Source organism: Podarcis cretensis (genome assembly GCF_951804945.1).
Source record: "Podarcis cretensis genome assembly, chromosome: 1".
Classification (NCBI taxonomy): Eukaryota; Metazoa; Chordata; class Lepidosauria; order Squamata; family Lacertidae; genus Podarcis; species Podarcis cretensis.
Window position 1 is genome coordinate 131,112,560 of NC_137170.1, and position 27,266 is coordinate 131,139,825.

The 27,266-nt window shown below is 46.3% G+C and overlaps 1 protein-coding gene and 1 long non-coding RNA gene across 2 annotated transcripts in view; one reads left to right on the top strand and one right to left on the bottom strand.

The window, feature by feature from the left end:
• Positions 1–7,196: 7,196 nt before the first annotated feature.
• LOC307220775 lies at positions 7,197–17,597 on the bottom strand. Its single transcript, XR_013841087.1, has 3 exons — positions 17,414–17,597; positions 16,228–16,398; positions 7,197–7,448 (listed from the first exon to the last, which is right to left on the bottom strand). It is a non-coding gene; the product is annotated as an uncharacterized lncRNA (long non-coding RNA).
• A 4,632-nt stretch (positions 17,598–22,229) lies between these two features.
• ABI2 (abl interactor 2) overlaps positions 22,230–27,266 on the top strand; it is a 71,674-nt gene continuing 66,637 nt past the window's right edge. The window contains exon 1 of the mRNA XM_079979559.1: positions 22,230–22,354. The gene's annotated coding sequence lies outside the window, so the exon portion shown is untranslated. The remainder of the gene's footprint in view (positions 22,355–27,266) is intronic.

A 27,266-nucleotide genomic window follows, 5' to 3' on the forward strand; every position in this document is an offset into this window, starting at 1 on the left:
CCTGTTCCTGTTCCTGTTCCTGTTCCTGTTCCTATACTCTTATCTTGGAGCAAGAGGTCACCAACTCCTGGCGCCATTCCCGGACTAGGTCTGTGCGTCAGTGTGTGGTCAGGATGTAAGATAAGATAGACAGAGTGCCATCCCTGCTCCACTGGAACAGCCAAGGCCATCCATTGCCGTCACGGACTGATAAAGGAGAACACTTTGTTTATACAGCTAGGTTCCTGTTATGCATTTGCTCAATAGCTCAAGTTAAAGCATTTTAGAAATACTCCCTTGGATAAGGAAAAATGCGGATTTTGGGGCCCGTTCCAGCCTGACTGTACAATCAGGTTTTTAGATCTGGGAAACCCATTCCTTCAGGTTCAGTCTCTAAAGCCTGCACCTTTTCTCCATACTAAGGCAATTGTTCTGTCAGCACACACTTCTCCCTTCTCCTCCCACCCTACGCCATTCTGGAGGTTCACACAACCCCCCTGAGCATATTGGGGGAGCAGTCCCATTAGGTTAGTGCAATTAATTGGACTGGCTTCTGCTGGTGCCACAACTTAGCGTATTTTTTGCTCTATAAGACACACTTTTTCCCTCCTAAAAAGTGGGGAAAATGTGTGTGCGTCTTATGGAGCAAATGCAGGCTGCACATCTATCCCAGAAGCCAGAACAGCAAGAGGGATTGCTGCACAGCTGTTCTGGCTTCTGGGATAGCCGTGCGAAGCCTCTTCAGGGCAGCGGGAGCGTTCCTCCCGATGCGCTGAAGAGGCTTTGTGTTGCTTTTGCTGAAGCCAGAACAGCAAGAGGGATTGCTGCTTTCACTGCGCAGCGATCCCTCTTGCTGTTCTGGCTTCTGGGATTCAGAATATTTTTTTTCTTGTTTTCCTCCTCCAAAAATTAGGTGTGTCTTGTGGTCCGGTGCGTCTTATAGAGCGAAAAATACGGTAGTTGAGTAGCATTGTCTTCAATCCAAATTTTAGCTTACAAAACTTCATTTTTCTTAACTACATTTTTCTTCCCCTTCCACCATGCCATTCTTTTCCAAATCCAAAGTGAGTTCTTATACCCATTCCCATGGTTCCAGAATGGATTGTTGCAGGGAGGCTGGCCTGCCCTGGCGGCAGAAAAGGATAAAATTCTGGAATGGGATTGCGAACGACCCAGTTCCTTTTCCTTTTATTTAGCTTCTGAACAGTTTCCAAATTACCCCACTTCAAAAGAAGACCGTGAGTTGCAACAAAGTTGTATAAGCTATTTCCTATGTATAGTTGAAATTTAAATAGAAAGACATACAAATCCTACCATAGTGAGGGAAACACTGGCCAAGCATACATGATCCATCTGATGAGGGCTACCAAAGTGCCAATTTTCAAACGGACCAAGTAAAAAGGACCAGACCCAGCAAGTTAAAAAAGGCCGACAAAGACACTTTGATCCCTTTCCTCCCGGTTTTCTTTCAGCAAAGCACAATGTGGTGAAAACCACTGATGTGTTCTTTTCCCCAGGCACGCTTTAATTGGCTTTAATGAAGTCGTGATCCGGCAGTTCAAAAGTTATTAAGGTTCTCCTACCCTATAAAAAAGGGACGTGGGTGGTGCTGTGGGTTAAACCACAGAGCCTAGGACTTGCTGATCAGAAGGTTGGCGGTTCGAATCCTCGCCACGGGGTGAGCTCCCGTTGCTCGTCCCTGCTCCTGCCAACCTAGCAGTTCGAAAGCACATCAAAAGTGCAAGTAGATAAATAGGTACTGCTCCGGTGGGAAGGTAAACGGCGTTTCCGTGCGCTGCTCTGGTTCACCAGAAGCGGCTTTGTCATGCTGGCCACATGACCCGGAAGCTGTACTCCGGCTCCCTCGGCCAATAAAGTGAGATGAGCGCCGCAACCCCAGAGTCGGCCATGACTGGACCTAATGGTCAGGGGTCCCTTTAAAGGTAAAGGTACCCCTGCCCGTACGGGCCAGTCATGACCGACTCTAGGGTTGCGTGCTCATCTTGCTCAAGAGGCCGGGAGCCGGCGCCATCCAAAGACACTTCCGGGTCACGTGGCCAGCGTGACGAAGCTGCAACTGGCGAGCCAGCACCAGTGTCGCACACAGAAACGCTGTTTACCTTCCCGCTATAAAGCGGTACCTATTTATCTACTTGCACTTAGGGGTGCTTTTGAACTGCTAGGTGGGCAGGAGCTGGGACCGAAAGACGGGAGCTCACCCCGCCGCGGGGATTTGAACTGCCGACCTTACGATCAGCAAGTCCTAGGCACTGAGGTTTTACCCACAGCGCCACCCGCGTCCCAGGGGTCCCTTTACCTTTACCCTATAAAAAGTCTGCGCAAAAAAGTTCTGTACTGGCAAAATTGTGCCCTGCGTGACTGAAAGCAAAGCTTAAAACATTGACAGGTTCTTTTATCCTTAAACCAGATGTGGACCAGACAGCTCTTCAGAGAGATGTCGCCATCAAATAGAGGACTGGCCTCTCTAATGTTGGGCACACGGCCATTCTGCCACCTGCCAGTCTCTTTGGCTGAGTGGAAGACACAGGAGTGGAGACCTGCGAAACACTGGCAACTTATAGTTTAGTCATACTTTAAAAGGGAAATTAATACTGCAGGTGCACAGGTAAACATACATGTTCAGCATTCTTGCAGGTGTTTAAGACACCATTGCAGAACAACCACCCAACTCTGCAAGCCACTGGCAGTATGCCAGGTTTTCTGATAGAAATTGAAGGTGTAAATCCAAAGTGTCTCTCCAGAGCTGCAGCATTTAATTTATTATGGCACCGTGTGGAGTGTTTCTAAAATTTATGACTAATAGTTTGTTTAGCAAGGTAAGCATCCATTTTCTCCGCCGGCTGAATACCAACCACATTTGCAGTGTGCTCATTATTTAAAAGATTGATCTGGCTGTACGGGCAAGCCTAACAGTCAATAACACTGGGAATTTCTGTCCGAAAAGACCATAGCTCCTGCAGTGAATTGGAAGCCGCGTCGGATGTTCAGGTTCCAAAGAATGTTTGCAAACCGGAGCACGCACTTCCGGGTTTGTGGCGTTTGGGAGCCAAAACGTTTTGAGTCTCAAGGTGTTCGTCAACCAAGGTACGACTGTACTTTGCATATATTATTCTTTAGCTATCTGTTCTGCAAGTCAAAGCTTCTTGAATATTTTAACAACGAATAATAATAATAATGGGACGCAGGTGGTGCTATGGGTTAAACCACAGAGCCTAGGACTTGCCGATCAGAAGGTCAGCGGTTCGAATCCCCGCGACGGGGTGAGCTCCCGTTGCTCGGTCCCTGCTCCTGCCAATCTAGCAGTTCGAAAGCATGACAAAGTAGATAAATAGGTACCGCTCTGGCGGGAAGGTAAACGACATTTCCGTGCGTTGCTCTGGTTCGCCAGAAGCGGCTTAGTCATGCTGGCCACATGACCTGGAAGCTGTACGCCGGCTCCCTCGGCAAATAAAGCGAGATGAGTGCTGCAACCCCAGAGTCAGTCACAACTGGACCTAATGGTCAGGGGTCCCTTTACCTTTTAATAATAATAGTAGTAGTAGTAATAATGATGATGATGATAATGATGATTATGATGCTATTATTTATACCCTGCTCATCTTGCTGGACATAGCTTCAGTATCAAGGAAAGAGTCAGCATTGCACATGATGTCGCCTTCCTAGCCGCAATTTAGCTACGCTTACACAGCAGACACTTCCAGCAAAGAACTTGCTTGCTTCAGATCGCACCCTCCTAACACCAGTTTGCAACAACGAAAAATGTGTGGGCTTAGACTGATGATGAGCTTGATTATATAGCGTTCTATTCTATGTAAATTCCTTTTAAAAAAAGATAAATCACTTTTTTTTTTTTGAGGGGAAGAGGCACTGGCCTACAAATGCACTGAACTATAAATAATTAGGCAATCCGTTCCTACTCAAAATCTGTACGTTCGCCTCCTCCGCGCTGCCAAAACGCACTGTTTCTTGTCGGCTTTTTTTAAATCGGCAAGGCAGGAGGGTTCTTTGCAAAACTCGCTAGGGGATTTTTAACTGCTGGCACCATCGCGGACTGTAATGGTGCTAGGAAATAGAGCCGCACGCGAACTACGGTGGCTTTCCCACACTCCCTTCTTCCTAAATGCAGAGGTTTCCTATGCTTGGAAAATCCAGATAGGATTGCTGCATTGATTGCATAGGGCAGGGATATCAAATCGGTTAACCGCCATCGACAGGTCAATCCCTGGGTGATAGCGGTCGATCACCCCGCAAATGATTGCAAAAATGGAAGATGGAGTTATCGCTGGCGGGGTTACTGTATTTTTCACTCTATAGGATGCACTTTCCCCCCTCCAAAAATTAAGGGGAAATGTGTGTGCGTCCTATGGAGCGAATTCAGGCTTCTTGGCTTCAGCGATAACAACGCGAAGCCTCCGAAGCGCAGAGGAAGAGCTCCCCCTGCACTCCGGAGGCTTCGCGTTGCTTTCGCTGAAGCCCCCGGAGCGCAACGGGAACTCCCGCTGCGCTCCGGGGGCTTCAGGCAGCTATCTGCAAGCCTTCGGAGCGCAGCAGGAGTTCTCGCTGCGCTCCGAAGGCTTGCGGATAGCCGTCTGAAGCCTGGAGAGCGAGAGGGGTCAGCGCACACCAATCCCTCTTGCTCTCCAGGCTTCGCTTCGCTGGAGAGGTGCTGCACAGTTTTCCCTCTCTGTGCAGCGCCCCTTCAGCGAAGCGGGAGGAGAAATGGAAGGGGCTCCGTTTCTCCTGCCACTTCGCTGAAGGGGCGCTGAGCAGAGAGGGGGAGAATTTTTCCCCCCTGTTCTCCCCCTCCTATGGTCCGGTGCGTCCTCTGGTCCGGTGCGTCCTATAGAGCGAAAAATACAGTAATACCTGGGCAGTGTTGTATGGAGTGTTCCCTGGCAAAAAACAACAACAGAACTATGCCACCCCCCAAAAAAATAATAAAGCTGAACAACTTTGGCCCCATCAAAAAAACTCAACAACAACTATGGCTTGCACCCTCTAAAAAAAGCTCAACAACTTAGGGTTGCCCCCCGCTAAAAGGGGTAGATCACTGCTAGTTCTTTCTTCTGGTAGTAGACTGCAGGTTCTCGGGAGCTGGACATCCCTGGCATAGGCGAACTCCGTATTTAGGATGGAGAAATTGCAGGATAGCAGTAGTTGGAGCAGAACGCTGAATGGATGGGGAGAGGAATTGAAGGACTCACAAGAGTTTCACAATCTACATTAAGCTGCGGGGTGGACAGGCCCTGAGGCTCAGGAGCATCGTAAGGCAATAATACAGAATCAGGAAAACATTGTGGATCTTTGCTGGTGCCGGCTACTCCACCAGTTCAATCTGGATTTGGGCCTAGAAGACCAAGGAAAAGCATTGGCGAACGGAGGGTGTTTAGTATGTGTGAGAAATGAGGATGTTGCTTTTTCACATAAACCACAAATGCAGCATTTTAGATAAATGTCAGCAGTTCAGATCGATTCGCACCTGAAAACTAGAGATGTTTAGAGCTTGTGGGCTGGGATGTGGTGTTTGGCTTGGCTCAGTAAGTAACTGCATAGGATCAAATAAGGGAAATAATAAATAAGGGTAAAGGTAAAGGGACCCCTGACCATTAGTTCCAGTCATGGCCGACTCTGGGGTTGCGGCGCTCATCTCGCTTTATTGGCCGAGGGAGCCGGCGTACAGCTTCCGGGTCATGTGGCCAGTATGAAGAAGCCGCTTCTGGCGAACCAGAGCAGCGCACGGAAACGCCATTTACCTTCCCGCTGGAGTGGTACCTATTTATCTACTTGCACTTTGACGTGCTTTCGAACTGCTAGGTTGGCAGGAGCAGGGACCAAGCAACGGGAGCTCACCCCGTCGTGGGGATTCGAGCCGCCGACCTTCTGATCGGCAAGTCCTAGGCTCTGTGGTTTAACCCACAGCGCCACCCGCGTCCCTAATAAATAAGGGTAAGGGGCACTGAAATAAGGGTAGTGGGAGACGTAAACAGAGGAGGGACAAATTAGGCAGTCGTGATAGGCTGTAAACCTTGTAGTACGCAGCCAATGGGGAATCAAAGGAGGGTACTTTGTACAGCAGGTGGCGCTGTGGGTAAAACCTCAGTGCCTAGGACTTGCTGATCGCAAGGTCGGCAGTTCGAATCCCCACGGCAGGGTGAGCTCCCGTCGTTCGGTCCCAGCTCCTGCCCACCTAGCAGTTCAAAAGCACCCCTAAGTGCAAGTAGATAAATAGGTACCGCTTTATAGCGGGAAGGTAAACGGCGTTTCCGTGTGCGGCGCTGGTTCTGGCTCGCCAGATGCAGCTTGTCACGCTCGCCACGTTACCCATAAGTGTCTCTGGACAGCGCTGGCTCCCAGCCTCTTGAGCAAGATGAGCGCGCAACCCTAGAGTCGGACACGACTGGCCCGTACGGGCAGGGGTACCTTTACTTTGTCCTCAATATACTCTTTGCTGCTTTGTTCAGATTGTATTTTAAGGGCCTTAGGACCCACTTCTTACAGTAAAAGGTAAAGGTAAAGGTACCCCTGCCCGTACGGGCCAGTCTTGACAGACTCTGGGGTTGTGCGTCCATCTCACTTAAGAGGCCAGGGGCCAGCGCTGTCCGGAGACACTTCCAGGTCACGTGGCCAGCGTGACATCGCTGCTCTGGCGAGCCAGAGCCGCACACGGAAACGCCGTTTACCTTCCCGCTGGTAAGCGGTCCCTATTTATCTACTTGCACCTGGAGGTGCTTTCGAACTGCTAGGTTGGCAGGCGCTGGGACCGAGCAGCGGGAGCGCACCCCGCCGCAGGGATTCGAACCGCCGACCTTTCGATCGGCAAGTCCTAGGCGCTGAGGCTTTAACCCACAGCGCCACCTGCGTCCCTACTTCTTACAGTATGGAAGCACAATTTGCAGCATTGCCCAACCTCATTGCTGATCACCAGCGTTCGCTTCCAATTCCCTGAGTTTGTAGAGCTTGAGCCTGCATGCAGTATATCCCACTCTGATCTCAAAGTGGCAGCTTTAAAAATAGTTGCGGAACAAGACTTTGCCCACTGGAAAGTGCTGAAGAAATAAGACGCAGCGAGGACAGCATATATGATAACTTAGCTTTAAATCGCCCCTGACCTGACATAAAGGAGACAAGAAGAATACCAGCTGACCATGTGGCAGCTCCAAAATTCAATTTTTAGATTAAAACTGCAAGGCGTCAGATGTTGAGGTGTCAGATGGGAGAAAGGCTGGATTAGGAACCACCACAAAGAGAAAGACAAAACACTTCTTACTCATACGGAGCAGGGTGTGGGAAAGGGATAAAAGATAAGTGTTACCATGGCAATAGTTGCTTGAAGACACATATTTTTAAATCTATCTCAGTGTAAGCATTCCAAACACATTTGTCTTTTCCTTTGAATTGCTGCTGTTGAAATTTCTCCTCACAGCTCTTGAAAGAGCATCCCCCTCCATCTGAAATGAAGGGATGCAGTGTTGCCCTCTTATTAAAACAAAGCTTTGAGGTAAAGCAGAGGCTGTCATTTCTCCATTTATCTTGTCCCAGAGTTTCTGACAGAGCTTCCTTCCTGTCTGGGAATTAATTGTATGCCACTTAATAAGACAGAACGCTATTTAAATGCTACTTGTAAGGAGTCATTCTCTTGGCGTACCTGTCAGGGTTAGTATTAAAATGGGTGGGGGGCCTGTGACCCTCCAAATGGTGATGGGCAGCTGGATGCTGTTGAACTACAACTCCCATCAACCCCAGCAAGCATGACCAATGGCCAGGGATGATGGGAGTTGTAGTCCAGCCACATCTGAGGGCCACATGTTTCCCACCCCATATCAACATTTAATTTCCTCCCTGTTTAAATTTCCTCCTGGTTTCCTCTCTGTTTAAATTTGTACCCTGGCATGTCTCCAATGGGACCCTCAAGGCAACTCAACAGAGCACGCTAAGACCAAGCTATTATCATGAAACAATAGAAGGAGCCCTGCTGGATCTGACCAAAGGCCTTTGCAGTTCCACATCCTGTCTTCCACAGTAGAGATCCAAACGCTTTTGAGAAGCCCAAAAGCATGTCATCACAGCCTTCTCTTGCTGTTCTCCCACAAAATACTGCCTCTGTTCCTGTAAGTAGCACAGCAGTCACTGATAGTCACTCAGAAACCAATGTTGGCCACAACATAATTCAGATGCAATAAAGGGAGCAGGTGGTGCTGTGGTCTAAACCACTGAGCCTCTTGGGCTTGCTGATCTGAAGGGAGTTATGCCACCCCCAAGCCAAGGAGATAAGTCACTAGACAACCTTTAGAAGACATTTGAAGGCAGCCCTGGATAGGGAAGTATGGACGCGGGTGGCGCTGTGGTCTAAACCACTGAGCCTCTTGGGCTTGCTGATCGGAAGGTCGGTGGTTCAAATCTGTGTGACGGGGTGAGCTTCCATTGCTTTGTCCCAGATCCTGCCAACCTAGCAGTTCGAAAGCACACCAGTGCAAGTAGATAAATAGGTACTGCTGTGGCGGGAAGTTGCTGTTGTTGTTGTTGTTGTTGTTGTTGTTGTTGTTGTTGTTGTTGTTGTTGTTATAATACCCTGTCCATCTGACTGGGTTGCCCCAGCCACTCTGAGCGGCTTCCAACATATGTAAAAACATTTAAAAAATTAAACATGGAAAACACTTTCCTATGCAGGGCTGCCTTCAGATGTCTTCTAAAGGTTGTATAGTTACTTATCTCCTTGGCTCGGAGGTCGCATAACTCCATACCCTCCGACATTTCTCCAATGAAAAAGGGACGTCCTAACAAAAAGCGGGACCTTCTGGGATAAAATCAGAAACTGGGATGGCTTCTGTAAATCTGGGACTGTGCCTGGAAAACGGACACATGGAGGGTCTGCCTCCTCCTTGCAGCAACCAGCCTAGCTTCAGCAGAGCTTATCACAAAGGCCAGAGAGCAGAAGAAGGCAGCCCTTAATATTGAAGTAAGAAAAGTACGCAGATTACCTTGCATGACATAGTGCAGGTGTATTTGGCTGAAGACAAGCAGAGACATCACCTTGCCAACAAAGGTCCGTATAGTTAAAGCTATGGTTTTCCCAGTAGTGATGTATGGAAGTGAGAGCTGGACCATAAAGAAGGCTAATCGCCGAAAAATGGATGCTTTTGAATTATGGTGCTGGAGGAGACTCTTGAGAATTCCATGGACTGCAAGAAGATCAAACCTCTCCATTCTGAAGGAAATCAGCCCTGAGTGCTCACTGGAAGGACAGATCTTGAAGCTGAGGCTCCAATACTTTGGCCACCTCATGAGAAGAGAAGACTCCCTGGAAAAGACCCTGATGCTGGGAAAGATGGAGGGCACAAGGAGAAGGGGATGACAGAGGATGAGATGGTTGGATGGTGTTCCTGAAGCTACCAGCATGAGTCTGACCAAACTGCGGGAGGCAGTGGAAGACAGGAGTGCCTGGCGTGCTCTGGTCCATGGGGTCACAAAGAATCGGACACGACTAAACGACTAAAGAACAACAAGCCATGTCTGGAGGAGTTCTTGGAGAAGGTTCAAGTGCCCCGTTAAAAACGAACAAACACAGACAGCCATTTGGTCAGAAGTCATGGCCTTAAAATGGCTTTGCTGTGCAACTGTGCTAATAATTTATTGGAGGCAAACAGCTTTATTGCCAAATTTGGGTTCCATCTTAAGGGCATTAGAACTGCTTTTGAATTAGAAGTATCTTCATTCATGTCTCGGCAAAGATCAGATTCCTAATAACAGTAACAGTTGGCGTTCCCTTCCTTATGTGTTGTTTCCCCTCTCCTACAGAATCCAAGCTGGTCCCTTCTGTTAAAAACCTAGAGATGCAAGACCCTGTTCCAGTCCTGCTCTGCTGCCTGATTTCTAATTAACCAAGAAAGAGAATTTAAACTGACACCTCTCAAGTCAACGATGAAGCACAGATTGCAGCAAGGGTAATACTGATCCATTTCTTTATGTGAGCTACTGCAAAGGGAGGGGTGATCAACAGCCAATAGAATCATAGAATCATAGAATCATAGAGTTGGAAGAGACCACAAGGGCCATCGAGTCCAACCCCCTGCCAAGCAGGAAACACCATCAGAGCACTCCTGACATATGGTTGTCAAGCCTCTGCTTAAAGACCTCCAAAGAAGGAGACTCCACCACACTCCTTGGCAGCAAATTCCACTGTCGAACAGCTCTTACTGTCAGGAAGTTCTTCCTAATGTTTAGGTGGAATCTTCTTTCTTGTAGTTTGGAACCATTGCTCCGTGTCCGCTTCTCTGGAGCAGCAGAAAACAACCTTTCTCCCTCCTCTATGTGACATCCTTTTATATATTTGAACATGGCTATCATATCACCCCTTAACCTCCTCTTCTCCAGGCTAAACATGCCCAGCTCCCTTAGCCGTTCCTCATAAGGCATCGTTTCCAGGCCTTTGACCATTTTGGTTGCCCTCCTCTGGACACGTTCCAGTTTGTCAGTGTCCTTCTTGAATTGTGGTGCCCAGAACTGGACACAGTACTCCAGGTGAGGTCTGACCAGAGCAGAATACAGTGGCACTATTACTTCCCTTGATCTAGATGCTATACTCCTATTGATGCAGGTTATGTGGGCCAATGCATCCTGGAAACACAAGTTCACATTCATATTTTTTTCTTAAGCCTAGATAGGAAAGTGTCAGGACTAGAAGTTCATTGTTGTTATTTACCCTGTGTGAAAAGGTTCCTGCCGAACCATTTCCTATACTCGGGGCTTTGTGTATTTGACATATTCTGTTTTAGGTATTCAGTCTGTTTCTTCGTCATCTCATAACAGCGGTTCTCTGGATGCCATGCAACAATAATAAAATTGATTAGATCTGTACATCCCAGAGTAAAGAAAGTTCTAAATGGTGGCACTTAAAACACAACAGAATAAAAGCAGCCATTAAAAAGGAAAAGGAAAAAAAGACAAAGGCTGCAATCCTAACCATGTCTACTCAGAATGAAATTCTCTTTAATTTAGTGGGAGCTACTGTGGGTTAAACCACAGAGCTTAGGACTTGCCGATCAGAAGGTCGGCGGTTCGAATCCCCGCGACAGGGTGAGCTCCCGTTGCTCGGTCCCTGCTCCTGCCAACCTAGCAGTTCAAAAGCATGTCAAGTGCAAGTAGATAAATAGGTACCACTCCGGCGGGAAGGTAAACGGCATTTCCATGTGCTGCTCTGGTTCACCAGAAGCGGCTTAGTCATGCTGGCCACATGACCTGGAAGCTGTATGCCGGCTCCCTTGGCCAATAAAACGAGATGAGCGCCACAACCCCAGAGTCGGTCACGACTGGACCTAATGGTCAGGGGTCCCTTTACCTTTACTACAGGATAGGTAAAAAAGGTAAAGGACCCCTGGATGGTTAAGTCCAGTCAAAGGTGCCTATGGGGTTGTGGCTCTCCTCGCTTCAGGCTGAGGGAGCTGGCATTTGTCCACAGACAGCTTTCTGGGTCATGTGGTGGCCAGCATGACTAAACCACTTCTGGTGCAACGGGACACCGTGATGGAAACCAGAGCGCACGGAAACACTGTGTACCTTCCTGCCACAGCGGTACCTATTTATCTACTTGCACTGGTGTACTTTCAAACTGCTAGGTTGGCAGGAGCTGGGACAGATTCGAACTGCCAACCTTCTGATCGGGAAGTCCAAGAGGCTGGGTGGTTTAGACCACAGTGCCACCCGCGTCCAGGATAGAATACTAGCAAACACCAGTTAATACATAAACAAGAAAAAGAAAGCTACAAGATTAAGCAGCTATACTAAAATGCACTGGTTATGTCCTTTTTGAAAGGAAATATAATCTTAACTGTTCTTTATGGAGAATGCACTCACTTATCCCGAGGTTGCACTGAGGGACACAGAAACACTAGTAAGAGGAGAGGTTTTGCTAAATCACTTCTACAAACTGGGAGCAATCACAAAGGTTGGGAACAGCAAAGAACATTGGGGCAGGAATTCAATACCTTACTGATCACCTGGTATTCCCCTCCCCCCAATAATATTTATTGAATTTCATACAAACACATTACATACTATAAAATCAATAAAACAAAAATAAGTAAAATAAAAAATAAAAAAACAAATAATAACCAAAGATACAACCGCAAACACATATACAATAAAAAATAATTAATTAGTTAAACTTCCAACTTCGTAAACATATTACTTGAATTCCTCTAATCTCTTCCATCTGAATTTCCTTGTGACTGAATGTAGCAGTTTTCCAATATCATTATTCAAAAAATCAATATTCCGGTTATAATCAAATTTCTTAACTTTTCTTATCATTCTATTTCTCATTTATTTATTTAATCCCAGGCCTATATGGTTCTTTCAAGTAATTACTAATCTTTAATGTTACAATATTTGTTCACATAATCTTTAAATTTCTTCCAATCTGCTTGATATTCCTCTTCTTTCTGGTCGCGGATTCTCCCACTGAGATCAGCCAGCTCCATTAAGTCCATCATCTTCATCTGCCCCTGATCACCTGCTATTGATGTGGTTAGAAACCATGCCAAATCATTGCATTGGGCCAATGCAAACACAAAGTTACAAAGCTGGTATTGGTTGTTTTTGGGATTTAATTTTGAACTTGAGTATATACCTGGCAAAAAAAACAACAACGCAGGGACTGCTGACACTTGTTGTCAGTGCAGGATTTCTTAAAGCCTTTCATGTTACGATCCCTTTGGAATGACTGCGTTCCTCTTGTTTAAAAAGGGAGTGGGAAATATATGCCCGACCTGAGGGATCTCTTATGAACTGAAGGGATCATAGGAGAGGTTCCCTTCCAAAGGGGATCTAGGAGAGGATTTCCTTCTAAAGCTTGCGGAAGTTCCAAGAGTGGCCTACAATGGAATTAGACCAGAAAATAAAATGAGGAAATATGAATAAACGTGGTGGCACACGAAGCTACTTCATCTGTCCTAGTGAAATAACAATGGGACATTCAAAAGCTCTGTACCGTATTAGATGAGAGGTAAACTGCAACAAAATTTTTCCAGTTTTCCATTTTTATTTTCCAAATGACTGTCGACATTCTGTGGCTCCTAAGTAAGCCCAGTCCTCTTTGGGATGTTTTTGGGGCAGTTTGCCCTTTTAGATGTTATATTTTAAAACATTTCTCTGATCTTTGGCAAAGCTCAGGGTTCCTTGAGCAAGCAGACAACTTGTGTGTACTCAGTGACTCCATTTTGGTTAACACCCATCACACGTTTCTGTTAGAAGGCGTGAGTAAAAGTTACCCAAATTACGGAAAAGAATAACATTAATCTACTGGAAACTGGTGAAATATCCTATAGAGGACTCCATTCATTTGTGTTAACACTATACAACCACACAACAGCCTCTCTCTTTACACACGCCCTATACGCTTCCGGGCTTATCTGCCAGTCTGACTTGGTTTTTAACTATCAGTTGGCCTTGCATATGAAAGTTGCACCCATGTATTGGGGAAGTGGGAGCTGGACCATTAAGAAGGCTGATCGCCGAAGAATTGATGCTTTTGAATTATGGTGCTGGAGGAGACACTTGAGAGTCCCATGGACTGCAAGAAGATCAAACCTATCCATTCTGAAGGAAATCAGCCCTGAGTGCTCACTGGAAGGACAGATCCTGAAGCTGAGGCTCCAATACTTTGGCCACCTCATGAGAAGAGAAGACTGCCTGGAAAAGACCCTGATGTTGGGAAAGATGGAGGGCACAAGGAGAAGGGGACGACAGAGGATGAGATGGTTGGATAGTGTTCTTGAAGCTACCAGCATGAGTTTGACCAAACTATGGGAGGCAGTGGAAGACAGGAGTGCCTGGCGTGCTCTGGTCCATGGGGTCACAAAGAGTTGGACACGACTAAATGACTAAACAACAACATTGGGGCTGCTCAAGAACAGCATATCTACATGGATAGCTCATGGATATCTGATGACACCAAGGTTGCAGGTTCGACCTCCGTATTCCTTCATTACAGGGGGTTGAATTAGATGATTCTTGGGGTCTCTTCGAACTCTATGATTCTAGTTCACTGATTATCCAGCTGCCACCATCTCCAATGAATTAAGAGGACAGAAGCGAAAAGGTGCTGCCCTTCTAGGGAATTGCTGCTTCGTTTAATTTAGGAAATACAGCTTGCCGTCATAACTGTGATAGAAACAGACATTTGTATCATATTTCTCCTTCCCCCAATTTGCCAAAGCTACAGCAATGGGTTCCTAAACCAATGCCTCTAACTGAGACGAAGCCACGAGCCCCTCCAACGGAAGCGTACTGTCAACGGCAGATTTGTACTTCCTTGATCTGAACAGTGGATCATTTTTTCTCATGCAGGAGTTTAGTCAGATGTAAGGGACTGATTACATTTATCTTGTTTGTTCCAGATAATCCTTTAAGGCAATTTAAGCTTTTCAGCTGCTGCGCAGTGGCTTCTTCCCTGCTGTGATCCGAATTACAGCTGAATAGCCATCCAAGAATTCTAGCATATCCAAGCAACAAGAGAGGCGTCGGCGTCGGTTTGTACTCAGTAGGTTTCAGCCCCCAAAGATGTCAAAGAGAGACATATTTTTTGATATATATATATATCTCTATCTATCTCCTTGGGTCTTGCACTGTCGCCTCATGTGACGATAATGAATGCAAAAGGGTAGAGGCTTCAAACAAGGGATAAATGGATTGCCTCTGCACAGAACCTCTGGGAAAGCTGCCGGCTCACTTCAGCATTTATTAGCATTCATTCCCCATTCCAAGCTCTGCAAAAATATGAATCGACTTCTGCAACACTAGATTCTGCTCCCTGCCTTCCACACCTTGCATTCAGAAAAAGGAAGACTGTATAGAATGTGGCCCATTTACACCTAATTGAAAAAACGTGCTGCACTGGGTGACGCTTTGCTTTCACACAGTTTTGACTTCCGTTAGCATAATTTACAAGGGTTCCATTAAGCTCCCTTTACATTCGAATGTTTTCGAGGCTCCCAAAATGTCCATATCACGTCTCTTTTGGGTGTTAGCTTACCCCTGCTGCAGAGCCATATTCACAAGAAGACTGTACTGTACAATAATGATACTTTACATTAGTTCAGTGGTCCCAGGTAATAGGATCACCTGGCAAAATGACACACTAGGGTAATAATTAGAATCTGAAAGGTGGTCCTATTACCCTATTGGATTAAAGAGCTGAAACAACCTTATCAGGGCTACTGTAGCAGTTGCCAATCATTTTTGCTAATGGGATAGTTCGGTTGACTGTCGTAAACTGACGCATATTACATTTTCAGTGAAGTGGTGCAGAGTGGTGCATGCTCTAGTTATCTCCCGCTTGGACTACTGCAATGCGCTCTACGTGGGGCTACCTTTGAAGGTGACCCGGAAACTGCAATTAATCCAGAATGCGGCAGCTAGACTGGTGACTGGGAGTGGCCGCTGGGACCACATAACACTGGTCCTGAGAGATCTGCATTGGCTCCCAGTACGTTTCCGAGCACAATTCAAAGTGTTGGTGCTGACCTTTAAAGCCTTAAACAGCCTCGGTCCTTATACCTGAAGGAGCATCTCCACCCCCATCGTTCAGCCCGGACACTGAGATCCAGCGCCGACGGCCTTCTGGCAGTTCCCTCATTGCGAGAAGTGAGGTTACAGGGAACCAGACAGAGGGCCTTCTCGGTAGTGGCGCCCACCCTGTGGAACACCCTCCCTTCAGATGTGAAGGAAATAAGCAGCTATCCTATCTTCAAAAGACATCTGAAGGCGGCCCTGTTCAGGGAGGTTTTTTAATATTTAATGCTGTATTGTTTTTAACACTTGATTGAGAGCCGCCCAGAGTGGCTGGGGAGACTCAGCCAGATGGGCGGGGTATAAATAATAAATTGTTGTTGTTGTTGTTGTTGTTGTTGTTGTTGTTAATGTTCTCAACATGGTGGAGTCCCAAATTATTCTTTCTCTTTGTATGAGAACCATCTGTCCTTTCCAATCTCAGATCCAGAAATGAACCCCCAGATACTGCAATGATCCCCAGGAAGCATTGCTGGCGATTCGGCAGCCTGCCTCCAAAATTCACATTACCTAGCATTTGGGAATAAACAAGTCTCTCATGGATGTATATTTCTAAAGTAGTTTTTCTTGCTATGGAGGAACCAGTAGCGTGCAATAACTCAACAAGACAATAACTGAACAATAACTGAACTGCTTCCTTTTATCTGTCCTTCCAACATTCACCTTGGCTTGCTTTTCCAATTAACGATGAAAAATGGAGGACTTTAACAGTGGATCAATACCCCTCCTCAGTTTAAGTTTGATCACAACAGGATCCAGCCACCAGCCAGTTCTCAATGTAGGTGTTCAGACCAAAACCATTGGATATTTGGAGAGAGGTGGGGCTAGTTCACTCTGGGAAGAAGGCAACGTTTTGCCATGCACGGGAGAAAGCGGAAGATGTTATAATGAACGTGAAGCTCCTTGGAAATGGGGACAAGGCAATGGGGGGTTTCACACTTACGTCTAATCCCACCTCAAATCCCACCTTTGTACAGTCCTTCCATCCCCATGTCCTATTACAGGGGTCACCAGTATGGCTTCCAAGAATGCCACACCAATGTGCCCGCCAGTTCTTCTTACGGCACCTGCCCTGGATCCTGCCCCTAGACCATGCAAGCAGATCTGACTTGCAAGTAAGAAAAAGGCACAGCACTCAAGAGTCACAGGCAACAAAGGGAAAAACGCTCTCCTATTTATCCAGTCTACCTCCCTTTCCTCCCCACTTCCTGTCTCCCACCACGGTTTATAGCAAAGTAGCTGCTCCAGAGCAGAAAAACACAAAAGGCAAGGCTTGTTTAAGGCTTATTCTTAGTTTACAGTACCACACGCAGGTCCAGTTGTTTGGATATCTGAATCCGTGGTGTGTAAAGCGAGGGTTGGGTATTAATTCATTGTGTTTGGATAAATGAATTTCCGTACAACAAGCATTTGTATACTGTGACTTGCATGCATTCCTAGTTCAGAGGCTGCTGTTAGTGCAGATTAGTGCTGGTTGATTAACGCAGGGAGTAAAATAATCCGTTTGCTAGAGTATATGCTGGCCTCCTGTACGCTTCTGGATACAAGTTTTTAAATCGATTGATAGAATAGGTCGCCTGCACCTCTGCAAGCAGCCTCTTCCTTCGCTTCATGTGTCAGCTTCCAAAATCAGCCAAGGCCAACCTCTATGGACAGCACATCTAATGCAGTTAATTTGAACTGAGTGCATCAACAATCTCTGGGGCTGCTTCTCAGTAACGAACGCTTGCTTTCAATGCAGAGATCTTCCAGTGCCTGAGTTTTGATTATGCTTCAAGTACAATATAATAAGCCCTTATTATCTGAACAGTCACTAAGGTCGCTAAGGTTATACTGATGCGATACTTACTTTAGAATATTCTACAGCAGTGATGGTACTTTAAAAGCAGCACTGAAGAGCTGATGTCTGCCCCGTTTTTTCTTTCCTTTTCTTTTCCCCCCGACAAAAGCTCCCAAAACTTGAACAGCTATACAGCGACAGGCATAAATGCACCTAGTAGAGAGCAAGGAGCGAGGCAGTGATGGGGAGAATGTCCCTTGATGATGAGCATCTGTTTAAAAGACTTATTAGGAATCCTGCCAAGGGACGCAGGTGGTGCTGTGGGTTAAACCACAGAGCCTAGGACTCTGAAGGTCGGCGGTTCGAATCCCCGCGATGAGGTGAGCTCCCGTTGCTCGGTCCCTGCTCATGACAACCTAGCAGTTCGAAAGCACGTCAAAGTGCAAGTAGATAAATAGGTACCACTCTGGCGGGAAGGTAAACGGCGTTTCCGTGCGCTGCTCTGGTTCGCCAGAAGTGGCTTAGTCATGCTGCCCACATGACCCGGAAGCTGTACGCCGGCTCCCTCGGCCAATAAAGATGAGCGCCGCAACCCCAGAGTCGGTCACGACTGGACCTAATGGTCAGGGGTCCTTTACTAGGAATCTTGCCAGATAAGAGCAGAAACGACTCCTGCAAATGCAAGGTGAATGGACCAGAGCTTTCTGTAGATCTTTGTGCCTTTTATAAATGGAGTGCTTTAATTACACTAAATTATATAGGAACAGGATGGTTTTCTAAACAAACTCTGTGTTGAGGGGGAACTACCACCCAGCTGCTGCCTTCTCCGTTCCATGTTTCCCCTCGAGCTGAGAAGTATCGCATTCTGAAATAGGAATATGACTTTTTCTGTTGCAAAAACGGGTTGGGCCAAGTTCTTCATGGATGTGACTCACTCCAGTTTGCTCATGTGGGCAGAGAATTTAGATCATATAAGTGGCTGATGGAAATTGGTGAGAAATAGCGGCTGCTTTCTGTAGAGGAGGAGGAGGAGGAAAGTTCCTGTTGCTGGCATCTTGTAAAAAGGAACGCTGCTAAATTCAAGGAGCTCTGTTAACATTTTAGACTAGAAGAGGTTTTGTTGTAAGAACAGCAAGCGAGGGAGACTGGCAACTGCAGAATTTATAAATTGCATGAATATCCCTAATGCATCTCTTCAAGTTGGTACACTGGGGGGTGCAGGGTTTTGTTTTGCTTTGTTGTGATACTGTTCCCCTAAATAAGCTCTTTGTCTGCTAAGTGTCTACCTGGGTAACGGTTCCGAATTAGCGTCTGTTCTCCTGTGCTGAGAGCAGCAAGCAAGTGCCTCAATTAATCTTTTGTTTAAAAACGCTGTTAAGTACTGACAAGAAACAGGCTGGTATAAAATAAATAAATAGCCCTCTGAGATTGTGCACACGCTGCAGGTCAGGTAATATAATTAGAGTTCAAATTCCAAGGGAGCTATTCTAAGTTACTCCCCATTCAACCAAGCTGTACACTTGGCGACTCCTTACAAAAGCAATTATTATATGCAAACGTTTAGAAATCTCTCTGGTGCGAGCTGCAGAATTCGAATCTCTGATGCAGGATCTGGGAGGGATTCAGGCTCTGCGGAACTTAAAGAGAGAAAAGTTTCTAGCCCTCATTATTATAAAGGAGAAGTTCTTCTTCTCCTTTGTTGGATCGTTTATCCAACCAACCAACCCTGAAAACTGTAGGTTTGTTTGTTTATGATTTTCATTTTTATACATTTCAATAATTTTACAATCATTTCAACATTCCGAAACTCGACTTCCTTCACCCTCTTTCTGCGGTTCCTTAAATATTATTTTTCCCCCTGCATATTCCAAATTAACTTAATTGACTCATTTATTCATCTACTTAAAATATATACTCTTATCAAACTGTGCTTAGGTTTTGTATCCATGAATGACAAACTATCGCCTTACTTCCCCAAGATCTTGGCAAGACCAAAATATAAAAATAAAATAAAATTACTCTGAAGAAGAAAGACCTAACCACATTTGCAGCCAGAGCAAAACATGCAATTCACACAGATTCACTTTTGGTTTGGAAACAGACAATAGTTTATAATAGAAACATTGTCATCTGTGGAGTATGCAGTGGTTTTATTTGTGCTGCACTTCGTCCCTGGTAAAATTGCCTTCCCACATTCCCCTCAGGGACAATAAATAGAAGGTAAGACAAAATAGGGAACCTGTAGCTCTCTAGAAGCTGGACTTCCAACTCCTGCCAGCCAGCAGGTAAGGGACAGCAAGGGATTAGGTGCACAATCTGAGCAATGATACTACCTTGAATACCATATTTTTTGCTCTATAAGACTCACTTTTCCCCTCCTAAAAAGTAAGGGGAAATGTGTGTGCGTCTTATGGAGCGAATGCAGGCTGCGCAGCTATCCCAGAAGCCAGAACAGCAAGAGGGATCGCTGCTTTCGCTGCGCAGCGATCTCTCTTGTTGTTCTGGCTTCTGAGATTCAGATTTATTTTTTTCTTGTTTTCCTCCTCCAAAAACTAGGTGCGTCTTATGGTCTGGTGTGTCTTATAGAGCGAAAAATACGGTACTCATCCCACCTTTAGTACTCTGCAAAACATGGATCTGGCATGCATTTTATGCTGCACAATGTTGTTTTCTCTGGGTTGCAGAACTGACATGCCTCCGTGTTAGCTTGTCGTTCCGGCATGCCCACGTTCTTGTGTTAGTAAGAGACTAGAAATGAGAAGAAGCAGGAACTAAAGACTTCAAAGGGGATTTAAATTAAACCAAGTTAAAGGAAGCTGAAGCTGATTAGGAATGAGTCACAGGTACCTGAAAAGTAATGCAAATAATTAAGGTCTCCATTATAGGATTCTCCTGGGTGAAGGCAATTGCAGAAGGGGAAGGGAGAGAGTAGACTTCAGCGGGGGTTCCTGGAGTGATTTTCCAAAACTCTCCAGATGTGGGAGTTTAGGAAAAAAACAAATGTTATTTGGTGGTAAAGGTTCTTGGGACTTGAACCTGCACAGTGTGCTCTGCAGAACAGTTCCCTAACCATTCAGCCACAACAAACAGGCTGATCATTGCCATTTGCCGCCCTCCTAAGCTGTAGACTGGGACGCAGGTGGCGCTGTGGGTTAAACCACAGAGCCTAGGACTTGCCGATCAGAAGGTCGGTGGTTCAAATCCCCGCAACAGGGTGAGCTCCCGTTGCTCGGTCCCTGCTCCTGCCAACCTAGCAGTTCGAAAGCATATCAAAGTGCAAGTAGATAAATAGGTACCGCTCTGGCGGGAAGGTAAACGGTGTTTCCGTGCGCTGCTCTGGTTCGCCAGAAGCGGCTTAGTCATGCTGGCCACATGACCCGGAAGCTGTACGTCGGCTCCCTCGGCCAATAAAGCGAGATGAGCGCCGCAACCCCTGAGTTGGTCACAACTGGACGTAATATTCAGGGGTCCCTTTACTTTTACCTTAAGCTGTAGACTTAGTCTGAGAAAGCAGGAAGAGCCCTCTTTCAAGGGGTATAACATAGAGTTGATGTTTTGTGCTCCTCCCCTGCACAGCTCACAACTTCTCGTTTTAGTCGTTCCCCTTTTCGTTAGTGGGATGGCTTGGCCAGTGGGATGGAGAGCCAGTGTGGTGTAGTGGTTAAGAGCGATAGACTCGTAATCTGGGGAACCGGGTTCGTGTCTCCGCTCCTCCACATGCAGCTGCTGGGTGACCTTGGGCCAGTCACACTTCTTTGAAGTCTCTCAGCCCCACTCAACTCACAGAGTGTTTGTTGTGGGGGAGGAAGGGAAAGGAGAATGTTAGCCGCTTTGAGACTCCTGAAGGGGAGTGAAAGGCGGGATATCAAATCCAAACTCTTCTTCTCTTCTTCTTCTTGGCCAGCAGAGGGTTTTGTTGGTCTATCTATCATGGCGGTATATCTGGAGTTCCACCAGTATTGTGGGGACATCACTGAGTCCTATTGCCTCAGCCAGCAGATCTTGAGTATAGCATTGCATACCCAACTGCATTTTTTAAAAATAGCTAGCATGTAGACCCAAACCAGTACATTGTCTATATTGGGTGTGGGGATGAGGACATACAATGGGAGCTGAAGTTCAGGAATGTCTGAAGAACCACAGGTATTCCACCCCTGATCCAGAGGTATTGATGATTATGATAAATTATCACATGTTGCTTGAAACACCCAGCGGAGAGGAACTGCGGCCTGGCCACAGTGATTTTCAGCTGAGACCCCAGTGCAGTGAATTATCATTTCACATACTGATCAGAAAAAACCACAGACAGCTGTATGGAACATTGCGCTTGTCTAGCAGCCAAGACTGATGTCAGGTTTTGTCATGTGAGCATGTCCTAAGGGTCTAGCTTTTGCAAGACACCATCTGCTGAAGTGACTTCCGATCTCTGTTCTCCGTCCAGACCTCTCTGAGCTGCCGTTTCTGCCAGGCCTTAGCAGACAACTCTGCTCTTGCTAAATAACTGCGTGGCAGCAATGTCGACAGCTCTAAAGTTGGGCTGCCTTATGGAAAAAGAGTGAAACGTATCACATGGGAGGGGGAGGAGGGCAGCGGCTCCGATGGCTCATCATCCAAATGTTTTCATGCTTCCAGTGTCAAAGTCAGACGACAATAACAGGAGACGGAGTTTGCGTGCTGTCACCATGCTTTTTGATTTGCATGCAGGAGAAGAAAGAGGATCTGCAAGTACAGCTCGCAAAACGCAAAGGAATCTGAGCAGTCACTGTTATGACTGAGGCACTGTATATATGCGCAGCCTAAAACAAGAGGCGTCGCTAAAAAATTCATGGACATACTGTTGCCAAAGAGATCGCTTTCCTAAACAGGGTATTTTTAAAAAGACCAAGAGATGGCAAGAGATACGGTTAAGGTTGCACGGGCATTGGGCAGACTTTGTAACTCTGTATGCTGATTATCAAATAATGAAGAAATGAACCTGTGCTGCCAATTCTCGTAGTAGACCAGTAAGAAGTAAGTAAGTTAGATTCTGGAAAAAAACCCAATTATTCTCAAAGTCAATCATGTGGATGTTAGCCACAGGTGGGGCAAGGGCTGCACCCCTGGCAACGCCCTTAATTTGGACATAAAAATCATTTTTGTATTGGAAGAAATTGTTTTTAAAAACAATGTCCAATAGTTGAATTAAGAAATGATATAGTGGAACTTGTATTTGCCTGGATCGCAATAGTTTTTCATTTGTCCCTCTTGAATGAGTTTTCTGTTTGTGGCTTCTGTAGTAGATTGTGTATCTTGTTCTCTCAATTTTTGGATTATTAATATAAGATTTAGAATGTAGAATGGTTTGGTAGTGTTTTGTGTGCCGCTTATGTGCTGCTTACTTCTTACTGGATTATCAAATAATGGCTTTTGTCATCCTATAGACCAAGGATACTGTGATACTGGACCACAAATCCCATCTCCCCTGATCACTGGTTTATGGGCGTTGGGAGTCCAGACGGCCATACGCTCACCACCCCTTCTTTGAAACGGAAACAGGTAGCCTGGATAACTTCAGTATTAATTCCTTCCCACTCTGATTAGATCTCCTTCACAAGTACTCTCATTTCCAGGTCAGCACCTTCTGCCTTTACCTCCAGGAGACAACCCAACCCTGCCTGGTTATTAAGCTCCAGGTTCTACCTAGCTATTTTTTCTAGGCAAGTAGCAAAGGCTGGATTGCAATATGCAGCTGCCTAAAAAGTGGTTATGTCATTGCTGACAACCACAGACAGCTTTATCGTTTCGCAGAGAGTTGGCCAAAAGCCACGCAGGGTTGAAGCGCCACAAATTGTGGCAAGAAGCTGAAGATGCTCAGCTGATTTCACTAGAAATGCGCTGTTATAATCACCAGGGCCTATTATTCACTTACATCAGGTTGAATGTGCCTTTCAATTATTCTAACACGGAAACACTCCTGAATTGATGCCCTCATAGCTAATACAGTGCCGCAAAAGCAATCTCATCAGAACCTTCCCTGGGGTGCAGTTCTGGGGTGAATTCTCCTTCTCTGGCTGCACTCAAACAATGCCAGTGTGTTTATGCAACCATACCATCAGGGTTCGGAAGTCAGGAACGAGTGAAGCAGAATCTGCCTAAGGAGAGGCTCTGTTATCTCCTATGGGAAGGACCCTGCCAAATCTTTGCCATCAAAGACCGTGGATATCACCTAAGATCCTGTTATTGTTGTTTAGTCATTTAGTCGTGTCCGACTCTTTGTGACCCCATGGGCCAGAGCATGCCAGGCACTCCTGTCTTCCACTGCCTCCTGCAGTTTGGTCAAACTTCTGCTGGTCCAACTTCTGCTGGTCCTCTGTTGTCCCCTTCTCCTTGTGCCCTCCATCTTTCCCAACATCAGGGTCTTTTCCAGGGAGTCTTCTCTTCTCATGAGTCCTAGAACAATAGGATTCAGAATGTAGCAGTCTGATTGGTCCTAGAACAATGCAGCAGTATGACTGGTCCGCAGGAGCCACCCAATCCAGCTCCAGGTGGAAGTGAATCCACAACCTGATTGGCCTACAGGAGAATCCTGGAATTAGCTGATCACGTGCAGCCCATTGTGTAAATAATGTACTGTATTTTTCGCCCTATAGGGCGCACTGGCCCATAGGACGCACCTCCTTTTTTGGGGGGGAAATGAATAAAAAAAATTTATTCCCCCCCCCAGCCCCCAGAACAGGCTGCTATCCGCAAGCCTTGTGAGACCTCCAGAGGGCACCTCGTGCTTCGGGCTGCAGGCTGCTGCCCGCAAGCTTTGCGAGCCCGCGGCAACTCCCACCAGGCTTGCAAGGCTTGCAGATAGCTTCCTGAAGCCTGCATTCACCCCATAGGACGCACACACATTTCCCCTTCATTTTTGGAGGGGAAAAGTGCGTCCTATAGGGCGAAAAATACGGTATATAAAGCAGATATTGTGGGGGAACTTCCATTCCTCCTCACCACTATGAGCTGAATAAAGAGCATGAAATCTCCTGTAGGCCAATCAGGTTGTGGATTCACTTCCACCTGGAGCTGGATTGGGTGGCACCTGCGGACCAATCATACTGCTGCATTGCTCTAGGACCAATCAGACTGCTGCATTCTGAATCCTATTGTTCTAGGACCAACCAGACTGCTGCATTTTGGATCCTATTCAACTCAGTACCTAACACCCACCCTAAGCACATGCTTATTTTGCTTAATGGTTAACCCAGCCCTGGGTGGCCCCGGTATAGTATCCCTCTGGGCCATAGTGGAAACCTAAAATTGGTGGCACCAATCTGCCCACTGCTGAAATTGAGGGATCTTTTATTCACACACGGTGGTCCTGGAAAATGATTAAGGAATATTGGGAAACTATATATAATGAATTTAAAAAGATAGGTGTCAGGGAACTGACATCGGAGCCAGAAGTGGAGGCAGGGCTCCCAAGCGATGCTGGAGAAGGGCCAAGCAGGGAGAGAGGGAACTCATCGGCTGGGGAAGGAAATCAGCGTAACACCAGGGATAAAGGGGGGCGGTTGGGGGAATCGGAGAGGGGTCTCCAGGACTCTTTGCTGGAGACCAGCGGGGAGAGCACAGGTCCTCCTCTGCCCACACCCACCCTGCGCAGAAGACTTCCGCGCAGGGAAGGTAGGCGTAGACTTGGAGTCGAAGAGCTTTTGTGCTGGAAGAAGTTTAAGAAACGCCCACTGACGGATTCTGCTAGCGACTGAACAGCCACGAAGTGAAGGCCTATCCAGTCAGGAAAGGTTTAACCAGGCTACCTAGCCAGCAGTGGTGGCAACTTACGCACGAGCAACCCCCATACATTCATTACAATAGGTAAAAAACTTTCCCCAAAACACCTGAGATTTTCCTCTTGGGAATGGTAACAGCAGAAGTCCCCCCAAAACAAAAGCGTTTATTACTATACACCACCACCAAAGATAGAACCTTATTGGCAGAAAGGTAGAGAACAAGTCTAGTACCCACTTAAGAAAGAATGGCAGTGTAAAATGTTTGAATATGCTGAACTGGCTGGTCTGACAAACAGGATAAGAGAAAACAAAGATAAGGAATAGGAGGAGGAATAGATAATATTTATTGACTATTTCAATAACCAGTATAGACAAATACAGTCGTACCTTGGATCCCAAACATCTTGCACAGGGGTCAGCAACCTTTTTCAGCCGTGGGCTGGTCCACCGTCCCTCAGACCATGCGGTGGGCCGGACTATATTTTGGAAAGAAAAAAATGAACGGATTCCTATGCCCCACAAATAACCCAGAGATGCATTTTAAATAAAAGGACACATTCTACTCATGTAAAAACACGCTGATTCCCAGACTGTCCGCGGGCCAGACTGAGAAGGTAGTTGGGCCGTATGTGGTCCACGGGCCTTAGTTTGCCTACCCCTGGTCTTGCAAGTCGAACGTTTTGGCTCCCAAACACTGCAAACCCAGAAATGACTATTCCAGTTTACAAACTATTTTTGGAAGCCAAACGTCTGATGGGGCTTCTGCGGCTTCCTGCAGCCAACCAGAAGCCGCGCTTTGGTTTCCAAACGTTTTGGAAGTTGAAAGGACTCCATTTGACTTCCAAGGTATGACTGTACATAGCTTGGCAGGTCTTGAGTAAATCCAGCAGAGTTGAAATAAGGGATTTAATAGATAACAAATTGGATGACTAAAAAGATGTGGATTATGCGTAGTAGTAGAAAAGCAAAGGAACCAGGAAAAGTGTGGAAGGGAAGTCATAGGGTATATGTATACATGCTGTATTTGGTATGAAGTTGTAAGTGGGACAGGGGGAGCGGGGTTAAATATACTCTCTGTTCCTGTTTTTGAAAATGCAGATAAAAATTTAAAAAACAAACCAACATAAAGCACCTTCTCAAGTAATAATAATAATAATAATAATAATAATAATAATAATTTTTATTTATACCCCGCCCTCCCCAGCCAAGGCCAGGCTCAGGGCGGCTAACAAGCAATAATAAAAACAAGTTGAACGATTACAACTTAAAAACAAAATTAAAATACAACATTAAAATATTGAAACATTAAAATATTAAAATGTAGCCTCATCGCAGGAGGAGAAGGAAAAGAAAAAAGAGAGGGAGGGAGGGAATCAAATTGGCTCCAAGCCAAAGGCCAGGTGGAACAACTCTGTCATACAGGCCCTGCGGAAAGAAATCAGATCCCGCAGGGCCCTGGTCTCATGAGACAGAGCGTTGCACCAGGCCGGAGCCAGTGTTGAGAAGGCCCTGGTTCTGGTTGAGGCTAATCTAACTTCCTTAGGGCCCGGGACCTCTAGGGTATTGCTATTTATAGACCTCCGTGGTGCATACCAGGAGAGGCGGTCCCGTAGGTACGAGGGTCCTAGGCCATGAAGGGCTTTAAATGTCAAAACCAGCACCTTAAATCTGACCCTGTACTCCACCAGGAGCCAGTGCAGCTGGAAAAGCACTGGGTGAATATGCTCCCATGGCAGAGACCCCGTGAGGAGCCTCGCTGCAGCATTCTGCACCTGCTGGAGTTTCTGGGACAGCTTCAAGGGAAAGCCCCACGTAGAGCGAATGACAGTAGTCAAGCCTGGAGGTAGGAAGAGGAGGAGCCTTACCAAAATCTTTTAACCCTACCACATCCAAGAGATAATTAAGTTGAGCTCCCATTAACTGCAAAGTATCACTTGGACACATTTTAGTGCTCTGGAGCAGCATCGTCATACCAGAAAGATCTGTTTTGTGAGAACACCATATTATAAGCTCTCTGCAGGAGAAGTTGGCCAAAGTGTCCCAGATTGTGTTTAAATCGAGAATGAATAATGTAAGAGCTACAGTGCCATTCTTTTCCTGTTCTCACACCTAGGTTTGCCAGATTTTCAAAGGTTTGTCTGCAAGCATTTATTGAGCATGAAATTTCC